General features: G+C 38.2%; 1 long non-coding RNA gene across 2 annotated transcripts; it reads right to left on the reverse strand.

The window, feature by feature from the left end:
* Positions 1-6,874: 6,874 nt before the first annotated feature.
* LOC110352506 (uncharacterized) lies at positions 6,875-16,169 on the reverse strand. 2 transcript variants are annotated; one of them, XR_002401531.4, is made up of 3 exons: positions 15,691-16,169; positions 13,792-13,911; positions 6,875-10,823 (listed from the first exon to the last, which is right to left on the reverse strand). It is a non-coding gene; the product is annotated as an uncharacterized lncRNA (long non-coding RNA). The 2 variants fall into 2 exon arrangements; XR_011806863.1 differs by lacking the exon at positions 15,691-16,169 and adding an exon at positions 14,747-15,667 and having other exon boundaries at positions 13,792-14,060.
* Positions 16,170-22,975: the final 6,806 nt, after the last annotated feature.

Here is a 22,975-nt window from a genome sequence, read left to right on the forward strand (position 1 = left end):
GACTTGGTTTTAGAAAAATATAGTCATGCATCTGATAGAGCAGTTATACATGTACTCTTTGGAAGTGGAGTGGCAAGGCCACTGGAAAGGCCTTAGTTTAAAAGAGACTCACTTGAAAAGTCTGGCTAGGCCAGTAACTAAATAAGTACTTGAAATGACCTGCTAGCCTGCCAAAATACTGCCTTTCCAACAGAGTAAAAATTATTTTAATGCCAAACACATGAAGGGTAAGAGGCAAGAGACAAGTCTGCAGTCCTGAATGCAAGTTCAAAAAACGTCCCTTAGTTCTGCTTGGCAGCAAGTAGGAATGATAGCTTTTTCTCACTAAACACCATCTGAAATGCTGCGAGCACAGAAAAGAACTCCCTTTTCATTTCTCCTTTGACCCTATGCAAAGCTGCCAAGCGCAATCTTCCAGCCTTGCAAAGTACAGAACTGTGGGTATAGTTATCATATTAAGTAAATTCTCATTTAGGACTTATGAAATGTGTACACAATAAGCCAAAACTAACAAGAGTGAATTATAATGGGATACAACCAAATCTCTTCATATGTCTTTAACCAAAATGTATTTGTTAAAAATAAAAAATAAAAAGTCTTTATTAATATATGTAAATCTGTCTATAGACTGAAAGCATCATAGTTTCTCTCCAGACTACTCTCTAAATCAGAAAAGAAATGAAGAAAATAGGATTGTGAATGTGAACTGCAGATGTGAATTTGAATAAAGTAAATTATATGCATGGATTGGAATATAATTAGATGAGATAGAGGAAATGATGCAGGAAAGAACAATCATTTCACAGAAGATGATCTAATACAGAAAGCGGATGAGAACCTTCTCCAAGAACACACAGGAAGTCTCTGGCAGAGCCAGCATATGAACCCACAGTATATAATTATCAGCACTTTAACCACAGGCTCATTCTTAACCATTAAAGAATCTTTTCTCAAAGCTATTACATATGCCCCAGTTAACCCATAAACTTGCATGAAAGAGCATGGCTTGTATTTGCATTTCTTTCCCAATAAACTTGAATATGTTTCATTCTTATGGCAGACACCAGAATGATATAACCACCAGTGTTTAAGTTACATCTTTTCTTCAATATCAGGCCTATGGGAGACAAAAGAATGAATCCTTCTGTAAGATAAATAAATAATTATTTTTTTTTTCTGACTGGCAGACCCTGTAATTAAAACAGTCACAGGAAGGAGGTCTCTCTTCTTTCAGAATAGAAATTTGTACAAATTCAATCAAAAAATAAATAAAAAAAAAAAAAAGGAAAGCATAAGCTATGCCAAATAGTTTTTCTGAGGCAAGTATCAAGACTTGTAGGATTATTTTTAGTAGAGAAAATGTGTTAATTGCATTTTCATTGTGCTAAACCTATGGAAAAAAAAATGAATATAGAGCAAAATAAAAAAAGCATGGAGTATGTGAGAAATGAAGGAGGCAAGTGGCAAACCACATACCACTTGATATCTAGAAAATAATTTAATTTGCCTTAAAAATGTTCTGTGCTTGACTTGCAAAATTCCCTAGAAGACTTTTCAAACATAAAAAGAGGTCTCTGGAAACAAACAAACAGATTTCTAATTCTGCTTATGCTGTGTCTGTCATGAACCTGTTAATTAAGTAAAAGCAAGCAGATCTTTCAATTTCTTACAGATATAGGTATGAACCAACCTGATAGGTCAAGGCAAGGCAGAGCTAATTTTCATTTGAAAGGCAGCAGAAAGTATGTGTGTTTAGGGAAGGGGGTTCTGCTTCAAAGTGACCAAGAAAGATGACACTAAAACAGTTTTTGGCACTCTCAAAGAACGTGTTCCATCTGATGGGAAGATGCTACTCATGTATCATATAAGAAAGTGAAAATGGTAATTCAGGTTTGAAATCAGTTTTTAAATGTATTTTCCTTTCCCTGCTGTGTTAGGATTTAGTTTTGTTTTCTATTGTCCTTTCCAGAGTTATAAATTTGGTAAAGCGTTCTAACAAAAGCTGAATCTTCACTCCTTCACTGTATTCACACATTGTCTTTAGTAAGTCTGCATCTATCCCTTCCTCATAAAATAAAATGCTTAGAAAAGTCTCAAACTCATGAGTATAGGCCTGCAAGGATTTAAAGACACTTAATTACTTCAAAGTCAACCATTTATCATGACGCTATTTCTTATTGTTGTAACTTTTCTGGAGGGTGCCGTGGTTGTTTTGGCATTATTTTCCTTCTTTTTTCTTTTTAACTTATGTCTGTTCTGACTGCTCTCCATAAAAGGAGATCAATGAGTGTTATTTAAATAGCTTTGTAGTTCCTCATGGCTGACTATCACTTCCAGAACTCCAGACTCTCTTGAAATGCAATACTTTCCAAGTTTCATAACTGTTTTGTTTGGTTTAGCTCAGAATTTAAAAAGTCCTGAGAAGCAAATCACTGAGCACAATGCTTCCTCCTCACAGCTTTTGTACATAAAGGCTGAGGGAAGAAATGTTTACGTATTTCATTTAACTTTTTTGTTTCTCTTCTGTGATGATAATCAGTAAATGCCTCCAAACAACAAAATCCTGGTATCAGAAATGGTGTGGAACATTGTACACTTTTTTTTTTTGGGGGGGGGGGGGGGCGGGGGGGGCATTACTTACTTTCTTGAGCTCTGCTAAAGGCATATTATGCACCATCTACATGCTCATGTTGCAATCTCCTTCAACTCTCTTACTCAAAGCAAGTGGAAAATACCTTTTGTTCTTCTGCCTCGTGCCAGCTCTGCAGTATAACATTTAATGGGAACTGAGACAAAACTCAATGTAAATGGGGGCTACAAATATGAGTACACACAGCTTTCAGTAGGGAAGTTACATGAAGATAAGCTGAGGACCAATTCTGTTATACCACTTTATTACATAAGGTGTTTCTGGGAAGAAATTTACTCATGAGGTGTACCACTACAAAATTAATCCAATTGTGTTTTTTGGTTGTTTTTTTTTGTTTGTTTGTTTGTTGTTTGTTTGTTTGTCCTTCCTACATGGTCTTTATAACACTAAATATCAGAGATGTTTGGGATTGCCATCCAGAATCAAACCACCTAAATAACATGGGAAATCTTGCAGTCCTACTCAGGACTAGCCAATACATTGTCATGTGTGACGATGTCATCATCAATGTTTGAAAACTGCAGCCACATGGACTTCTTTGACAACTTCTGTGGCAAATTTCTATCTAGCATGAGATAACCAGCTGGACAACAGCAAGTCCTGGAGAACAGCAAGTCCTCCTCACTATTCCTCCAATACTCATGCTCCATGCAATATTCAGCAACATTTTCCCAAACTTGAAAATTAGTTTGGTATCCCTTAATTCAATAAAACTCATATCTGCCTCCGGTATTGGTACAGGCACAGGAAAAACAACTTGTTCTTTTAGTCCGTTCTCCTATTACAATGTAAATGTTGTCTTCTCCTCCATATATCTATATCATTATCCATCAACTGGTCTTCACAGTCCTCTCCAAATTCCTTTCACAGTAAATGAAAGCAGAAACATTTCTCAACCCTGAAAACTGAAACTTTGCCTTAACAAAACAGTCCTTTTATTACCTGAGGCTTCTAATTTATGTCTTTGGGCCATTACATGTGACCTTTGGGGAACTGCAGTGCATAGTTTATACCTCTATTAGTGCCCAGTTGAAAAGCTGCCTTTCTCCCAGAGTCTTTGCACATATTTATTGACCAAGTGTTGCCATGTATTAAAGTGTTCTTATTCTATTGCCATCTGTTGTGACATTGTTTAGGGCCTTTGAGCAATTAAATACTACTCCACACAATGTTTGGTCATGCAAAGAAGCACGTGTTTTTCTACATGTTATGAAAGTCTCTTTCTATTGTATTTTGTTCTGTATCTTTTGCCATGCAACCTAATGCCTGTGGAAAGGAATTCATAATTTTTTTTGTAGAGCAGGAAGTTACGGGGGTAAAAAAAATAATAATAATAATAAAAAAAAAAAAGCAGAATTATTGGCTGAGAGCATTCTTTTGTACTACTTGTTCTTAAAATTACTTTGGGAAACACATTTCTTCCACGGAGGCTTTGCAGAGGGATCTAGATACATTGGCGTATGGATGATCATCAAAGACATGAAAATCAACAACAGTAAATGCCAGGCTGTGCATCTGGGAGTATGTAATACCAGACAGTTACAGACAGAGATGAGAGATTAGAGAGCAGCTCACAAAAAGGGATCTAAGGTTGTTGATTGAAAGTTGGCTCAACACGTCAGTAGTGTGCTCTGGCAGCCTAGAGGGCAAACCGCATTTTGGGGTGCATTAAATGCAGCACAGCCAGCCAGTCAAAAGAGATGATTCTCCCACAATATTTAGCATTGCTCCAGCCTCACTTTGGATATTGTGTGCAGTTCTGGGCTCCACGATACAAAAGTGATATTTAGATACTTCCAGAGAAAGGCAACAAAGCTGGTAAATGGGCTGGAAGGCACGTGCTATCAGGAGAGGTTGAGGACACTTGGGTTGTCTAGTTTGGAGGAAAGGAGACTGGGTGGCAACCTCATTACTCCCTACAGCTTCCTGAGGAGGAGAAATGGAGAGGGAGGTGCCTCTCTTCACCCCAATCTCTTCTCCCTGATAATCAATGATAAGATATGTAGGAATGACACAAAGCACGTTTGGCTGTTGTGTTGACACTTTTCATGCCATTTTGATAACTATTATTTTCAATGGATAACACTTCAAAGAAAGCACCTAAGTATTTGAATCTGTCACATCCTTGCAAGCCAGTAGTCTGAGGTACCCCAGGCTGACAGCACTGAGGGAACATCTCTGCTGTGCATCATTCTTGGTCAGAGTATTGTATGAGATTAAACATAGGAAGTATAAAAAAATACATACATAACAAAAACAAAGTAGCAGGCTTGCTGCATTCATTCTGTCTTGAGGCAAGTTGCTTTACTCAGCTTACAGCATTTATGAGTATTAATAGTTATTCCAGGGCATAATAGGACTGATTCATCATTGCCCTAGATCTCTGGTGGCCATTTACACTGGGAAGTGCAAAGTGTAAGGAATAATGAAGCATGGACGTCTTTGGAAATTAATTCTATTTTTTTATTTATTTTTTCAAGCTCTTTATTTTGCACTACATAGGGAAACCAAATTAGTCAGAACTAACTCTTCTTTCTAGACAGGACTAGCCTTTAAACACAATCAACAGATTGTATGGCTCAGTTTTTCTAGGACTGTGGGAAATAGCAGATTTGAATTCAGAAATTGATTTCCCAGGAGATACCTAAACATATTGTTCTTATGGCTTGATCATTTAAGAACACCAGTACTTCTAGAAGTGTGGATTAGATGATCTCTGGAGGTCCCTCCCAACCTCAACCATTCTGTGATTCTGTGAAATACTTTTCTTTTGGCCTGCTATCACCTTGAATAGGGTTAAGCTTTACCATGGAAAGGCTTCAGAACAACAGAACAAAAAAATACTCATCTGTACAAAAAAATCCCCCAGAAAGACACAGATACTCAAATGCATATATCTGATGGCTCTGCTATGTAACTCCTATCTCTGAGCTTCATTCAATAAATGCAGTATACGGCAGGAAACACCACAGATGCATTGCCAGCTTCCTTCTCATACTGAATCATATATGTCTCCTGAACCAGCCAGAATTTTCTACACAAAACATTTCCTTTACCTCTGGCCTGTGTTTTTAAAGCTGAGCAGGAAGTCCAGCTAAGGGGTTTGTGAGGTGCCTTGTGCTCAGGTGCCCAGTGGGCTGCCATGAGCACAGGGGACTGTGCTGGGACTGACGCCTTGAGGGGGAAAGCACTACACTACCCTCTAGGAGATCTGCACCTCCTCCTCCCATTGTTTCTTTCTATCTGCACTTAGAGATATAATTGACATCTGCACTTTGATTTAGCCCCAGCTTTTCTGAACAGAACTGTGGAAATGGTGTCAAACTGTGACTTCTAACTCCCACCTGTTGCCACATAATCATGGAAACCCTAATGAGAGATCAAGACAGATTTAAATACATTCAGTAGAAATTTGCCAGACCTCTTCTTGCACAGACATAGATGTATAAACACATATATCTGTAAAGCAAACAAAGAGTAGTTAGACTTGCCAGTATTCCAGCTCCTAAGGAAAAGGTTACACAGAGAGATCTCTATGTACAGAGGAGCTTAGATCTCATCATACCATGCTGTATCTTTGCATGCTGTGTATGACAAGCTTAAAAAGGATTAACGACACCAAATATATTTATAAGAAGAAAACAACTTAAAAAAAAAAAAAAAGAAGAAGAAGAAGAAGAAGAAGAAAAATGATAACTTCAACAAAATATTTTTACTGTCACTTGTTGCTGCAATAGCATCTTGAAGGTACTAGGGAACCATTGAGTTACTTATTGTATACCCAATATACAATTAAAAAACAGATCTTGTTCTTTGCAGTGTACAATCTCAAGAGATTAGAAAATAAATTAAATAATTAAAAAAATCATAGTGATATAAACAAGCAGACTATTAAAACGACAGGTAAGGAATAAGATGGATAACAAATATTGATTTGTGCTGTGTTACAGATATTTTCCACCAACCACTTTCAAAATAAATTGTGTCAGCATAAAGCTTAAGCAAGCAGCCAGCATAAAAATATCTTTCTGCCTTTTTACAGAAACATTTCTCAAGATTTCATTATTTTACTTTGCTTCTGTTATAAATCCTGTGATAACTGGTTTCTCATTTACCTTTCTATAAAAAAATGAGAATTTAGTAAAATGGGACATCTTTCTATAGCTTATTATCTAATGTGCAGAATTTTAATAGAAAGTTTCATCTCAGCTCTCCGCTTCCACAGACTGATCCTAACAAATCCCAAACAAACAGATACCATAGACTGGTCCCAACAAAAGACCTCTACACAAAAGACACAGTATTTATCCTAAGGTTTATAAGACTCTACTGGTTCTGTCACCATTATATTCTGTAGTCTTTGCTCATAAATTCTGGATTAAGGTTTTTCAAAAACACTTAGAATCCATTTGAAAAAGGAATATAGTTGAAACTGCCAGGTTTAATTACTATTTTGCTGTTATAGTGCTGAGTTCAATAACATCCTATTCACAAAGGGTGAAAGAAAGAAAGAAAATAACAAAAAAAATACACAACTGATACGACTAAGATTACTGTAATTACTCTACTGTCATTGTACTATGTCTAATTAGACAAGAATTGATGGAAATTTTCAACGAATGTCAACTACATTACCATGGTTTGTTAGTGTTAGATATAAAGGGGGAAAAAATCTTGAAATTAAGGATGTCTTAGCCAGGGAGTGTGAACTTTGCCCTTATAGTGCAGAGCTGAGATTACAGAGTGACAGTAATCCCTCCCATTTCCAGCTACACACACAGAAGCCTGCAGTACAGTATAAAATTTCTGGGAAAGGGAACAGGAAAAAAAATGAGGATGAGGCAGATAATTTTGGAAAGGGACAGAGAGGGGAATTTGGTCGTAATGGTAGAGGTGTGGAAAATAGTCAGGCTGCCAGTCTTGGGGACAAAGTTTGGGAAGTAAATCCTTTTCACTTGGAAATGATGTATGCAGTCCAGGAATTTATTTCATTTCTGTGGACTTCACATCGCTAAAGCAGAAGACTCAGGAAATGCCAGCACAGGTACAAGCCTCAGGTACCACTGTACAAAGAAGTAAAGCCAGCTAATGGGGTTTGGAGGTTTCTGAGCACACTGTCACCTGAACCTGATGATGACCTGTGTTTACAGCTCCACCAACCCATCTGAGACAGATGCCTGCCTGAGTGCCCACCCCTCCTTGAGATACAGAACCAAATGGGTATCAGTTCAGAGGCACACAGACACAGATTTATAAAGAAAATGCAAAACACATTTGAATGAGGCATATTGAACAGCTCCGTTGACAGCTTTATGTTGCTCACATGGAAAGTGCCCAAGTGAGAGATAATATTCTGATCATGAGATCACTACATAAGTGAAAAAAGCCATTTAGTTACGTAGTTCAGGCATGACAATATATTCATAAAAACACTGTTAAGGCTTTGAAGTTTCAGGGAATCACAGTTTCAGAACCAACAAACTAAGCTATAAAAACAAAACAAAAAAAAAAAAAAAAAACTGTGAGGAACAAGCTGGAAGGAGAAACCTTTTCCAAGTAAAGTGGAAAGACAGAGACTGAGACTATGGGAACGAGAGAATCCACACAGAAAGTGGTTCAAAAATAAACACTGCTAGACTCATTAAGTGTTGCTGGTGTCACTAGTAGCCATATACACGATTCAAGTGTTAGTCAATTTTAAAACACAATATTAATTTTGTCTCTGCAGAAATGTTCTGTTAGCAACTGTACAACCTGTGCAAGATCTGACACTAAAGCTTTTTTATTATTAAAGCTTAAATATTCAAAACTGATTTAAAAACTAAGGCAGTCTTAATCCCATACATTTGAAGGCATAGTACTACAGGAGAGTGATATGTAGGAGTCAAATAGATTAAAAAAAAAAAAAAAAGGTTTTTATCATTAAGCTTGCTCTCATTAAGCCCTATGTCTTCAGCTTTCATCCCTCAGGTCTGAATTTTTCCATTGTCACCTATTCCTGATGTTCAACAAGAAAAGGAGAATTCAGTCCAACTGTAATTGTCTCAAATACTCTTAATATCTATACAAGAATAATCACTGACAAAATACTATGAGAACCAATTAGATTTGACCTAAGTCTCCTTATAGCTCTGTTGTAGTTACTTTGGCTAGAGTGGGTTTGACATTCATAATCTCCATAAAGCACTCCATAGTACATATATACTGACTAAATAGCAACAATTTTTCATGCCTTAGGCTCCTTCTACAGTAGATCCCCAATACAACCCCTCCCGTGTGATCTTTGTGAGGAACACTCATGAAATATGACTTTGGGGAAGAAGAACATGGAAAAAGAAAAGAGCTTTCTGTCTATATCCTAAAAAACTTAATGACATCTTTACCACTTATAAATAATTCAGGCTATCTATTTAGCATGTTAAGATCTTAATGTGTGGCACGGTTAACCAAAACTAAAAGCATGAGAAAAAACTCTCTGCCTTCATTCCCATCACACACAAACATTTGAACAAGGGAAAGAGGAAGATGTGATCTAGAAATGATAAACTGCATCTGTAAATCATCAGAGGGAATCCATCATCCACTCATCAACCACCCATCTCAACAAATTGGCCCCATACATGTCACAGAAATACAGTACAAACAGAGGAATGATGAACAGACCAACATTTGTAAAAAGTTATTTATCTCTTTCCCTGGATTTTATATTCAGCAAAACACATTTGGTGTAAAAGAACAACATTCTGCTTCGGTTTTCTGAAGTAACAGTATACATGCAGAACCAAAACAGTATTCCCATAACTAAAAAAAAAAAGTTCCTTAAATGTAACTTCAAAAAAATTCACTTAGCCATTATTTAGAACTCAAACTTATTAAGAAAAGAAAATATTTAAATCAAGGGAGGAAAAATGTATTTATAAGGTTATTGTGAAGGAAATCAAACAGACTTGTCAGAGATTATTTCATATTTAAACCTGACTTGAGATGTAAATTTTTAGTTATGAGCTTATATCTTTTTCCTTTTCAGCAAAGCTTTCAAATATTAGAAGGCTGTGGAGACTGTGATTGTATTTTAAGCATTTGGATTTAGCCTTGGCTATCAACTCTCCTCACTAACAACACTTCAGCAAGACATGGCATCACATCCAAATGAGGAAAGGATAGGAGGAATAACTGTAAAAAACAGCCACAGAAAATGGAGATCAAGTCTGACCATGCATGAAGTGTGTCCATATCTAGTATTTGTAGGGTGCTTTTTTGAAATGTGACTCCAGCTCTGGAGTACATAGGTCTCATGCAACTGCAATATCAACAACATAGCGGAAATTGCAGAAACGTGCAACAGCCCTCAGACCTTTCCTGCCAGATTAAATTTGACCCTTAGCCAAACTCTGAGATTAAACTCTTGAAATCAACTGGAATTTTGCTGGCAACAGCAGGAGCCAGACTTTCACCTGGTCAAAGCCCATGGGATTAAGGGAATGAAGATCTAGGGGATGCAACTCAGATGAAGCATGGAATTAGTTGAATGTAGGCAGATTTCCTTCATTTTACTGGACAATAAGAAAACAGAAATAAAGACCAATTCCATTTCAGAATTGCTTGAGAAAATTTATAACTTCATCATCAGTGGGATGCATACCACTTCTGTGTACAACTGGGGTCTATAGATGCAGCCAAAGCATAATCTTCTTGTAGAAAAGGGAACAGATGACCCAGCCTGAACACCAAGTTCTAAACAGTGAATGCTCAGCAGAGTGCTTAAAATAAAATATTGCAGAGAGAACCATAATATATAGCATTGCTACATCTGTAGCCAATAGAAGAGTGTGGTCTGAATCACTCCCTTAAAAAGAGAAAGGGTGCTTGCAGCTGCATAGTCTCAATCGAGGCCCCGAGGATCTAGAGTGCATTCCTTTTTCCCTTTGTTGAAAATGGCCTCAATTTGACGTACTTCCAGGCATGCTGTAAAAGCTTTCACTAGATGGGGGTGGGAATGGTGGACATTTGGAGACAAGAAGTTCTTCTGGAATGTTTCTCTTTCTTATGCCAGCTGGCTGAGGGGAACTCTTACACCCAATGTAGTCGCTGAAGACTTCTGGCTGGCAAATTAATTTGTCTGTAGGATACTTCAGAACAAATCTCAAGGAACACAGAGGACTGGCACAGGACTCTTTACAATGTCAAAGATGAAGAAATAAATCCAGTTCAGGGAGAAAAAAAGAAAAAAAAAAAAGACATTTAAGCAATTTTAAACAGCAAAAAATTTTAAAAGATTACAGACAATTAATAGTAATGCAAAGAGAATTTAACACTACAACAACTATAAAATCTTGCCAGTGAAGCTTCCAAGCCTATATTCTTTTGTCAAAAAAGATAAAGATATGAATTGACAGTCTGGAGATACAAGATGAGAACCAAGAGAAAGTAAAAGGATAATGAGGATCTCCTCCAGTTCATCGCACTGCTTAGAAGTTCGGGATTTTCCCTGGGATTTGGTCTTTGTGTCCTCCTAGTTTTACTCCGTCTCACATGAGTAATATGGGCAGAACTCCAAACCCATGACATAGTACAAAGAATGATTATTCACTTAGGCCAAGGGAAAAGTCAAGCTCCTGAATTAGGACAGACAGTAGCTTGGACTAAGAACAACTTAAGCATCTCTGATCCTTTTTCTAGTATTTCACCAGCAGCGTCTTTCTTTACCACTTGGGACCTCTGTGTGGAAAAGCAGCTGATCAATTATTCCATGTCTGGCTCTGTCAGATACTGCTGTATAGTGAAACACACATAAAACTCAGTCAGAATTTTTATAGCACTTTTTAATCAGTTATGTCCTGCAAAAGCCTGAGGCGCGTAACCTTGGTTTTGTACCTTTTTGGAATATAAACACCCACTACTCTACAGGTAAGATAGTATAGACAGACACTAGAAGAGAAAATGCTTTATTGATGCACTGGGAAGTTGCAGGGACCTTGCAAAGAACCAAAGCCCTGATGCAGGTCTTTTGGTCTCCTAAATATCTTTTGAGATCTTCCAGTCTGAGGGCAGGACTGATTTCCTGGAGAACTGCAGGAACTTCCTGTGATAGGACTTGGGAACAAATTAATAAAATTTTAATAAATAATATAATTAAGAATAGAGTGACATGGTTATATACATGGATGGAATAAATCTCACAGTTTCTGACAGGTATGCTTCTGTGCAACACACCAGACGATTTTTTTTTCATATAACATTAGCCATTTTCTATGTCAGCAAATCTATGCTTGAAGATTGAATGCATTATTCTATCATTTTCACAATATAGATTGACATTTATTAAGTTGAATGGCAGATTCAAGCCTGTCCCAGGCTCAGTGGAATAAATAACTTTGATTGTCTTGCTACTGACTGTAAATCATTAATAGCTGAATTTCTCAATCCAGGGAGCTCCAGTTTGCAAGGCAGCAATGCAAAACCTTGTATACAAAAGGATGACTCTGCAGTAAATCTTTGTTTTTCCTCAGACTTGGCCATCTTTTCACCTTGATTTGCTGTGTTGTTTCAACACTGATGCTCTCAAGGATGATTTCATTTGTTTATTTCCATTACTGTCCATCTTTCTGTGGTTTTTTTGTTTGTTTGGTCATTTGTTTTTGTTTTTCCTGGTGATTCTTATTCTTTCTGTATCTTCTGTGATAATAAGTACAGAATATTCTGTTACAGTGCATGGACTGAGCAAAGGAGGACTGAAGTTGACTGCCAAGACACAATAGTTCTGAGAAACTCAGAAAAAGACGTAGCATTAATCTGCTTTTAAAAACAGGGATAGCCAATATGGGGAAGTTGTAGTACTCATCTTAAATCATGGGAAAAGAAAAAAAAAAAAAAAAAGAATTAAAGCACTGAATTATCATCACTTTCTTTTCTCTCTCTCCACAAAAAAAGTTTTTTTTCTGTCTGCTTTTTTCCAAGTTACTCAAGGTTTCCCTTACTGAATGTCTACAGAAAGAAAACATATATTTAAGAGCCAGGAAAAATATTCTCACAAATCACACCAAGAGGTTAAGCAATCATGACAGAAACATGAAGGGACCAACACAATCAGTCATGAAAAAAATGAGTTATGTGAATTAAAGGAGAGAGGAAAGATTTTAGATAATGGGTGCAATAATATTTAAGTATTAAAGTATTACCATTTTCATTTACACCTAAATATTTTAAAAAAGATCAGGACTTCCATATGAAACATGGCATTATTAACAGTATCAGCTGATTTAATAGGAAGAGAATTGTCCATTTTGAACTTCTAGCAGTTCCCAATTTATTGTTAAAAATTGTGTTATGTTTATTAATGGGAAAGCAGCTGTAGTTAAACAGGAAAAAAACTGTCTGTTGTAGAAGCCACTCAAATACAGTGCATTATTCAAGCTGCATTTAAGACAGTGTAAGGATCCTATTCTGAGCAACTTTTGCAAAGAAATAAATTTGTCCTGGATAGGAAAACAGTATTAAAATCTCCTTAATTGCAGATTGAAAACTTGCACTTTTAAAGTCTTACCCGTTTGCACTTTTCTGAATGGCTTGTTTGAAATGTCATGCCTCCTGCTGATGTCTCTTTATGGCCTTAGTAAGTCATCACAGCAAGGTAAGAATTATTCCCTTTACTCTGGTGTTACCGTAAAAGTCAGTCAAAGAAACTCTCTAAGACTCAAATCCCCTGCCAGCTGGAGTCCTCCCTGCCACTGGCGTTGTTCCCATGACAACTTTCTTACTCATCATCCGATCCCTCTGCCCCAGAGGGCTCACGCCCGTGATTCTGAGATCTCTGCCTCAACTCCAGAACTACTAACATCTCTACAACAATATTAAATGAGTAGTAAGGAAAATATATATATAATCCAAGTAAACAAAAACAAATATGTAGTTCCAGTACCCAAATTCCAATATCCAAGCCAAAATTCAGTTAGCCAAGTTGGGGACTCCAACACTGTTTTTAAAACCAAATGGGGACGAGCAGGCGCAACGGGGACTCGGACCTCCCACAACCAAACGGAGACTCAAACCCCAGCCTGAGTCTTAAACCCAACCCTGTGTAGCTTTTGGTGCATTTTATGGGCAGGTAACCAAATTTTCCAAAAGTATGCCTTTGTACTTACAAAACAGTGGTCTTCGCTCAGGGGCTCTTCAGCCTGGGGATCGGGGTCCTCTCTGAGAATCCCTTGGTGCCAGCTGAGGTTCCACAATCCCAGGAACTGTTGAGGCTCAAGAGATAAGTCCTATTTGGGTTGCCAAAACTGTTACCACAAAGTCTGTCAAAGAAACTCTCTAAGACTGAATCTCGAGTTTAAGAAAGCAGGCAGTCTTTAAATGGGGTGCCAGACACACAGGAATCGCTCCACCTAGTGTGTAGGCTAAATTGTTCAAGCTGCAGGGGTTATATACAATCAAAACATACAGAATCATTAGATTTCCAAGAAATAACTAATATATTCATACTATTTCTTGTTACTCGTTAAAATACGTAAATGTCCCTGACACATGTGCAATTGTTTCTACTGGAGGTCTCTGGTGGTCTTTGGTAATCTTCCTTGCTATGTTCACTGCTTGAACCCAGTTCTTGCACGTGCTCAGCCCATCTCGTTCTGTCTTACCTTGTTGTTCCAATTTAGGGGTGCATACTAAGCTAAGTCATTTACATATTGAAAGACATGCACAGCATGAGTTCCCCACATATTCTTTACAGGCATGTTCTCCAGGCCTAGCTTACCTTGCCCCCCTACCCGTCCTGTGGTACAATTCTGTACGGCCTTACAGGTAAGGCTGATTAGTGAGTAAGGTAGCATCAGACATACAAAGTTTCTAGTTTTCCTTCTATCTAACTAAACATAGTAAAATATTACAAATTTGGTTCTTTTATTCTATCACAAAGACAACCATATGTCCTTCTGACTTGGTATCACTGGTTTATAACAAGCTTGTAAAATTTAAGATAATAAATCAGCTTTAGCTTCCAACAGGATCCAACAGGACGTAGCCATGTAGGTACCTGAATCTGACAGCCAAATTCAATATATGCATTTATAATATATACATTTTGGTTTTTAAGCCCACCTCCTTTGTCCTGAAATTAAATGGAACCTGAGACAAAATAAATAAATAAATAAACAAACCACTCAGGTGGTAACATTGTCCTGGTTTTGGCTAGAATAATTTTGCTCTTCTGGTATGGTGCTGTGTTTTGGATTTAAGATGAGAATAATCCTGACAGCACACTGATGTTTTAGCTGTTGCAGGGCAGTGCTTACTAGTGTAAAGTCAAGGACAATTCAGCTTGTTATTATAATGCCCTGCCAGTGGGCAGGTTGGGGGTGCAGCACAAGCTCGGAGGGGACAGAACCAGGACAGCTGACCCAAATTAACTAGGGGTATCCCACACCATATGGCGTCAATTCATATGGGAGGGCTGGCCAGGGTGGGGGGAAACCACTGCTTGTGGACAGGCTGGGCATCAGTCAGTGGGTGGCAAGCAATTGCATTGTGCATCACTTGTTTGTACACTCTATTATTGTTGTTGTTGCTGTTATTATTATCATAATCATCATTATTTCTCTTCCTTTTCTATCCTATTAAACCGTATTAATTTCAACCCATGAGCTTTTTTTTTTTCCTCCCAATTCTCTCTCCTGTCCCACTGGGAGCGGGTGAACAGTGCTTAGCTGCCTGCTGGGTTAGACCACAACATCTACACCAATGCAAAATACCAGCTTCCTGAAATAAAAGCATGCAGAAGCCTCAGGAGGCTCCAACTGAGACAGCATGGTGCATGCTGCAATCTGAGACTCCTTAAAAGTACAGCTGCACATCTGTAGTTATCAAACTGCCACTTTTGCTTCCAAAAGGGAGCAGACAGGCAGAGCCCTGCACACAAAGCTGCAGCAGACACCTTCCCCTGTACCTGTTTCAGGCTGGGCTCCAGTAAAGGCAGAGAGCTCTCCAGTGGGAGCCAACTTCTGTCTGTCCTGCAACAGCAAAAACTAATCCCTTGCATTACTTACCTCTGGGGGCACCTGGCATGCAGGAGGCACAGACTAGTCTCTGGAGGCTTGAGGAAAGCCCACTCTTCTATCCCGTGGTCCATTCTGGGTGGTGCAGGGTGGTGAGTTCAATTTCTGCAGGCTAATCAGAAGTTGTCAGCCCCCTCCCAGCCTGCCCAGCTTCATCAGCCCTGCCCAGGGACTGGTCAGCTCCCTGACTCCAGGAAATCCTCTGGGCATGTCAGATGTCACCATGACTTTCTGACACATTGCCAAGTGTATCTGCTCAGGAGACAAAACCCCAGGTTAAATAAACCACAGTAACCAAATCAAAATTTAATGAGAAAAAAAAATCAGCAGTAGTGGCATTTAAATGAAGAAATCAGTAAACTTGCCAAATCTTTAAATATACTTCACAATGAGTCTACATTTTGAATGTTTTTTAGGATCTCCACGAGCCTCTTATTAAGTAAAATTGAGCGTGCAGATTCAATGCAGGTACACTTTCCATTTTTTATACATGAACACTCTCAAAGGAGACAGTTGATGAGCAGATGTTCACTGTCACAAGTGCTTTTGATCCTATGAGAATATGTAATAAAAATAATAACTTAATAACATAACGTTTATTGTAATTAAAATCAGCATTGATTTCAGTATTCCCTAAAATTGGAGAGCTTCAAATCAAGATGCATATCTGAGGATTCAGAAGGATGGAGTCCTCAATATTCCTCAGACTGATCCAATGGGTGGAGTGAAATTGAAAATAGTTTTCTAAAACTTGGTAAAATTCATTGGGAACAGCTGTAATTTATAAGATCAACAGACAATAATATCTGAATAAGTACAATGTTCTCAACTTATCTTGTTTACTGAATAAATAAATGTGAATTGTCTACAGGTGTCTACATTTTGAGAGGTGACTTTAAACACTACAATCAGGATCATGCCAAACTATGGTGCAGCTGGTATTTGAAAATCTTCACAGCACAGGAAGAAATTGTCTGTTAACGTCACTGTTTCAGATGGAAAGCATGCCTGCAGGACTGGACATGGAAGCAATTTGCTTTGAAGCTTCTTCAGTCTTGGACTCAAAGCACACAGAGAACCCACAGCAAGCCCACACTGTCAACTGCAGAGTGGTGTTGTAGTATAAAGTACAATCAAAGTATACCTTAACCAGCAGGACCAGACCTGCATAGTGTCACAGTTGGTGTAAAGAACCTGGCATCATCGCTATGCATATTATAACATATGGCACCTGGGGACAGACCAAACACTCATTGATTGCCAAAGCACATGTACATGTATTCCTACTTACTGTCATTCAGAAGGAATCCAGCTGATGTATTCTGAGGCCTCTGCATGATATGAACTGAAGTGCTGAAATAACAAGCTAAGAGCAGGTTTGATTCAAGGGCATCCTCCTGACCCAAAGAAGGAGACTCATTTTCCTGTGGAATTACAGGTGTTGAGAGCATCACAGAACTCCCTTGGCACTTTGGACACTCAGGTGTCATAACTGTAGTACTAATGCTTCAAGAAAAGTGTAGGTTTTTTGAAGACAAAAATTATTTTCCAGACACTATTAGACAAAAAAATAAATATTTTTAAATTTAATAATTTAATAATTCTTTCCTAAAGATTAGTGTAGCTTTGTAGGAATTTATTTTAAAAAACAATATGAAGTTTTTTTTTCTGTAGCACCAACATAAACTTGATATGTAGATTTGCCTTTGTTTGTCTATTTAGTAAAACAAATGATCTGTCATTCAGCCCCAGTTGGTTGAAACAAAACAGTACATTGCTGGCTGATGCTCTACAGCACAAGAGTGAGTTTTATGAAAATGATTTGTGTGCACATCTGCTAAATCACACAACCAGTAGTACTGGAGGCTGTGGATAAAGCATGGCAGGCTGGATGCAAAGCCCCTTGTGGGGTGCTGGAAAATATGGAAGACAGAATGTCCAGTGAAAATTGGGTAAAAGACTCCCTCTTTACCTCTTAAGATCAAAATGTGAGTTTTACATCTCATTTAGAAGATGACATCATTATCACCGGAGAGGGATAATGGTTCAATTGAAGATCAGCCAAAGGGCACATATTGAAAGCATCAGAATCACCTCCTGTGTCACCTTAAATTTTCCTTGGAATTCCCCCAGCCGGTCCCAGTGAGAGTTTAGCACTGCCTGGGATATGGGATCTTTATAGCCCAAGCTGGTGTGGCAGCTGACCATGATAGCGATGTTTCAGAGAAGGCAGATTTAGAAGATAAAATGCATAATCCAAGACAGTAATAAAGGAGCTTGCTCTTCTTCTTAATAAGAAGCACAGAATTTCCTGTACTAAACCAAATTAGTAAGGGATTTCCATCTGGGAGACGGTGCTGTGCTTTATCCATGTTATTCTAACAGTCAGATCACATATTTACATGAATACTATCTACAGTGAAAGTTATGCTTTCTGTTTGCAACAAAACATAGTCCTTTTCAGGACATAATATGTTGCAATAGTACTTCTGCCTATTTGAACGTTTTAGTTGCCATCATGTATGGACCATTGCTATTTTTCTTGTAAGACAGAATAGAAACAGGTGCTGCTGCTGAAAATACTTGTTCCTAATGTGTCTTGAACCTGTTCTACTTGCTTCCGTTTCACTGAATCATTATCTGACACCGATAGCCCCCAAAACATTTATGTTTCTCTGGATAGAATTCCTACCCTGCCTATCCAATTTCTAAGTCTTAGGTCTTCTTAGCCTATAAATAGCTAATCTGTTTTGAAGGAGCATAGCTAATCTATTTTGAATTTATTTTCTAATATTTGGATATATTACTATTCACATTAGGAATAGAGTGCAGAAAACTGTTATCATCCCTAATTTTAGTAAACATTATATGGATGGTCCCTGTGGAAAGGGCAGAGGCACATGCCCTTTACTAATTAGTCCATCTGGCTGGAGAGTAAGATAAAAGAGAGCTTAAAATATAGCTGGGAAACTTTGCCTTTACTGTCACTTCTTCTGCAGAAGGAAATCCTGGTTGCCTTCTCTCCTTGTTTCTATGAAGAAGCAGACTTTCAGACTCCAAAACTAGCCCTGTCAACCTCCTATCGCAAGGACTAAGTCAAATATCAAGGAGTACTGTACAAATAACTTTGTCTGTTGTGACCAAAGTGATACCACAGCTGTACTCGGTATAAATGGACACTGACATACAGCTTCAAGGACTCCACAAACAAAACCTGTCATACAAATGGAAAAGCCATTGGTAATCGCAGTGTGTCTCAAAGTGCAGGGGGGTATCACAGTGCTCATGTCTCATGCACTAATCTTTACTACATCTGTAAGGGGGGATGTTGCTACATTGTTAGAAAAGAAATCAGGTATTTCTGAAAGACTCCTTCATAAAAGAAAAAAAAAAAAACAACACATATTCAACTGACAAAAATAAATCTTGTACTAACCCAATTTCAGACTGAAAATTGGGTGAAAGAGGGATGGGATTTCTCCTTCATTAATATATTAAGAGAATTATTATATTTTTTACGATATCCATTTGACAGTCCATGTACTGTAGCTTTCTCTGAATATAGCACCACATCTAACAGAATTCATGCATTTATGGAGTCTACTGCCCAGAATGGAGATTTTATTCTCTCATTCACCTTTCAGGGCTTGTTAGATTGCTTGACAGGCTCTTGCAGGAACAGTCAGTAATCTTTTAAACTCTTGAATACTTCAGCCTCAAACATCAGCTTCAGTGCATGCCTAACTTTGGAACTTGGCAGTCAATGTTGGCATCTGGAGTGTTCATTCTGGTGGCAAGAGCCGGGATGTGGCAACAGCTTTGTCTGCTGGGTCACTGCCGCAGGTACCCAGGACAACAAAGTCATGGGGTACCTTCAGCGGCATCATTTGGAGTTCAGAAAAAGAAAGAAAAAAAAAAAGAAAAGAGAAAAAAGAAAGAAAAAAAAAAAAAAAAAAAACAGAGGTAAGGATTGTAATGGTGAAAAGTTACATAAGCTGCTCCCACAGTTAGTTTCTTATTTAGGACCATATAAAAAACCACAATCTTCCTTCTTTCTGGGAAACCATTAAAAAAAAAAAAAAGTTACAATGTTGCAAGTGAAAAGGCAGGAAAAATATAAATAACTTCACAGTATCTGAATCTATTAGCAAATCTCCAAAAGGGCCAAGGATCTGTTACATTCCAGTAAAGTCAGAGAGACATCCACCAGTGCAGCAGGCTTTTATCAGACACTTAATGCACACCAAATATTTAAAATGGGACATTCCATTGCTCTACAGTGTATCCCTCATACGTCAAATATATAAATAAGTGCTTCACAACAATTTAACAACACCATTCCCATACTTATGTGGAAATAACATGTGCCTTTTGTTACTTTAATCCTGAGATGCTGAAAGCAAAGGCAGTCTGTCTTAAAAAGGAAAAAAAAAAAAACTTTTTCTCTGCAGATGGTCTGAGCAAATGGCACACATCAACTTCTCGGTAACAGAAACCAGATGCAGAATGGCCATCCAGTCCTATAAGCTTACCACCAATTTATGCTGAAGAAATTACATTAAAAGGAATTTCTGGAAATGTTTAGAAATTATGTAATTGCCATCTAAACACAAATTTTAACTCTTTATTCCTGAATCATTCTTGAGTGGATGAGTGGGTACAGCAGACATAATAAAACATAGTAGAAATAGCCATTTTTCTGAAACACTTCAACAGCTGGTTTAAACTTACTGCCTTTTTGAACCAAAGGATTAGGTCATGGAAAGAAATGAAACTGACTTTCTAGACCTTTCTAAGGCTTTAGATCTTTGAAGAGAATCTGAACCTTTCTGGCAAAGACACGCAGCAAATAGCAATGCTACATGCTTTGGATAGGAATGCTCACTAAAAATGGCTGCACACAGCAATTTACTGGGGTTATATGCAAGAAAAATCTCTTACTATAGCTTGTTAAAAATAAATTCAAAATAATACCATCACTTCTGCTTAGGTAGGTCAATAAGGAATGTGCGCAACTCTTTCCTACCAACATGAGTATGCTGAAGAGTTGGTTTATAAAGGGATCAGGCAATTAGCAAAGCATTTGGTCACAGTGTTTTTGAAGCAGGTGGTAGTTCTGCTGAAAAACACAATACACGTTTTAAGGAAAGGAGAACATATTTACAGGAACTTAGATTTAGACTCAGCTATTTTCACTTGTCTGGATGTCACTGCTTCTCTGTCATACCTGAGTTTAAAAATCCCAGCCAGCCCCTCCCTGCCCCCGCCACTAATTTAGCTTTTATACATTGCTTACATTCTGTAATGCAAGTAATGAATGAAGATATATTGAACCTCCCAATAAAAACAGGATCTTCTTAGAAAGGTAAACTAAAAAGTATTATCAATATAACTTCTGTAGTATAAAAGCTCCCATGCGGCTAGCCATTAAATGAATAGCAAAAAAACTTGCTCCTGCCATCCATTTTGATGCTCTTTAATCATTCTGCCATATAATGTGGTCATATTCTCAGTTTCTCTTTGTGTTTGGATATTTCCTGTAGGGTTCAATGGAACAAGATCTATATGGACATGAGCTAAATCTTTCCTCCCTTCTGCTTCTTTAGAGAATCTAGATACTTTCTGTTTATCATATGATAATAATTTATAAATAGTGAGTTTTAATCCATTCCAGCTTTCTTTGGTATAAATGCCTAAGACTGAATTTTTCCAACAGATTTGCATAGATCAGGCACATAATGGGCTTGGATTAAGAATAACTTGAGTCTCTAGAACTTGGGTTAAACTGCAGGTCTGACAGGACAACTGTAACAGTCTCACAGGGCCTTCAAAATCTGTGAATTTGTACAGCCTACAAAGAAGTCTTGTGGACTGCTTTGTTTTGGGACATTTCTGAGGCAGAAGGTACAAACTTCTTCAATTTCTGTAGTTCAACTTGATTTTACTTATTTCAGCACAATTTTTACTTTGCATGGAAGCATGCGTCCAGATCTGTTTATAGAATAAAAACATTTCAGTTTTTCTGGTCTATTCTCAGAAAAATGAGTCTACAACAACAACAAAAAACAACCTGCATTCTCTCTCTCTATGGGAAGGTTTGGTGGATTCACTTTCTCCAGGTTTAGTGGCTGCAGCTCAGTCAAAGCTGAGTGCAAACAATTTGCAGAGAGAAGCAGTTCATTTCACCCCAATGTCACCAACATACTGATGTGCCTTTCTGAAGTGCCTGTATATACTAATGCACATGCTATTGGGAATAAACATGCTAAGACAGAGAGCCACGTGTAGTTGCAGGGCTACAATCTTGTTGGAATCACAGAGACATGGTGGGATGGCTACCGTGACAGGAGAGTTGCAATAGAGGAAGGACAAGAAGGGAAGATGAGAAGCAGAAGTCACCCTTTATGTGAGCAAACAGCTGGAGTGCATGGAATTCTTCCCAGGGTGGAAGAGGAGCTGAGAGCTTATGGGTTAGGATTAAAGAGAGGGACAGATAAAAGTGACATAATGTCTATATATGTGGCCACATATTTGGCTAGACTTATACATGTATATCTGCTACAGGCCACATGACCAAGAAGAATAAAGAGACAGATGAGACCCTGTGGGTTTCACACTGATGGCCAACTAAACTCCACCACACCACTCTCTCACTCCCCGTCCTCCTCAAAGGAAGAAGGGAAGGATAAAATATGATGAAAAAAAAAAAAAGGCTAGTCCTGGAAACCATTTCAAGGAATATGAATGGAAACCATCAGGATTAGTCAGTATGGATTTACCAAGGGGAAGTTATGCCTTACCAACTTGATAAGCATGAAATGACTAACGGGCAAGGGGAGAGCAGTGACTACACCTGCTCTGAAGTATGGCTTTTGACACCGTGCCCCCTAAGATTCTCATAGACAACTTGTTGAAGTATGGGCTGGCTGGGCGGGCAGTGAGGTAGATCAAAAAACTGCCTGAATGGCTGATCCCAGAGGGTAATCATCAATAGTGCATTGTCTATCTGGAAGCCAGTAACTGGCCCAGGGGTCAATACTGGGTCCAGTTGTGTTTAACATTTTCATTGATGGCCTGGTCGATGGGCCAGAGTACACCCCCATCAAGTTTGCAGATGATACAAAAGCGGGAGGAATGGCTGCTACCCCACAGAAGGTCATCCTGCCAACCAGGAGGACTTTGAGAGGCTGGAGAAATGGGCTGACAGGAACCTCAAGAAGTTCAACAAAGGGAAGTGCAAAATCCTGCACCTGGGGAAGAAACAAACCCACACAGC

This window comes from Anas platyrhynchos, chromosome 2 (assembly GCF_047663525.1).
Source record: "Anas platyrhynchos isolate ZD024472 breed Pekin duck chromosome 2, IASCAAS_PekinDuck_T2T, whole genome shotgun sequence".
Taxonomy (NCBI): Eukaryota; Metazoa; Chordata; class Aves; order Anseriformes; family Anatidae; genus Anas; species Anas platyrhynchos.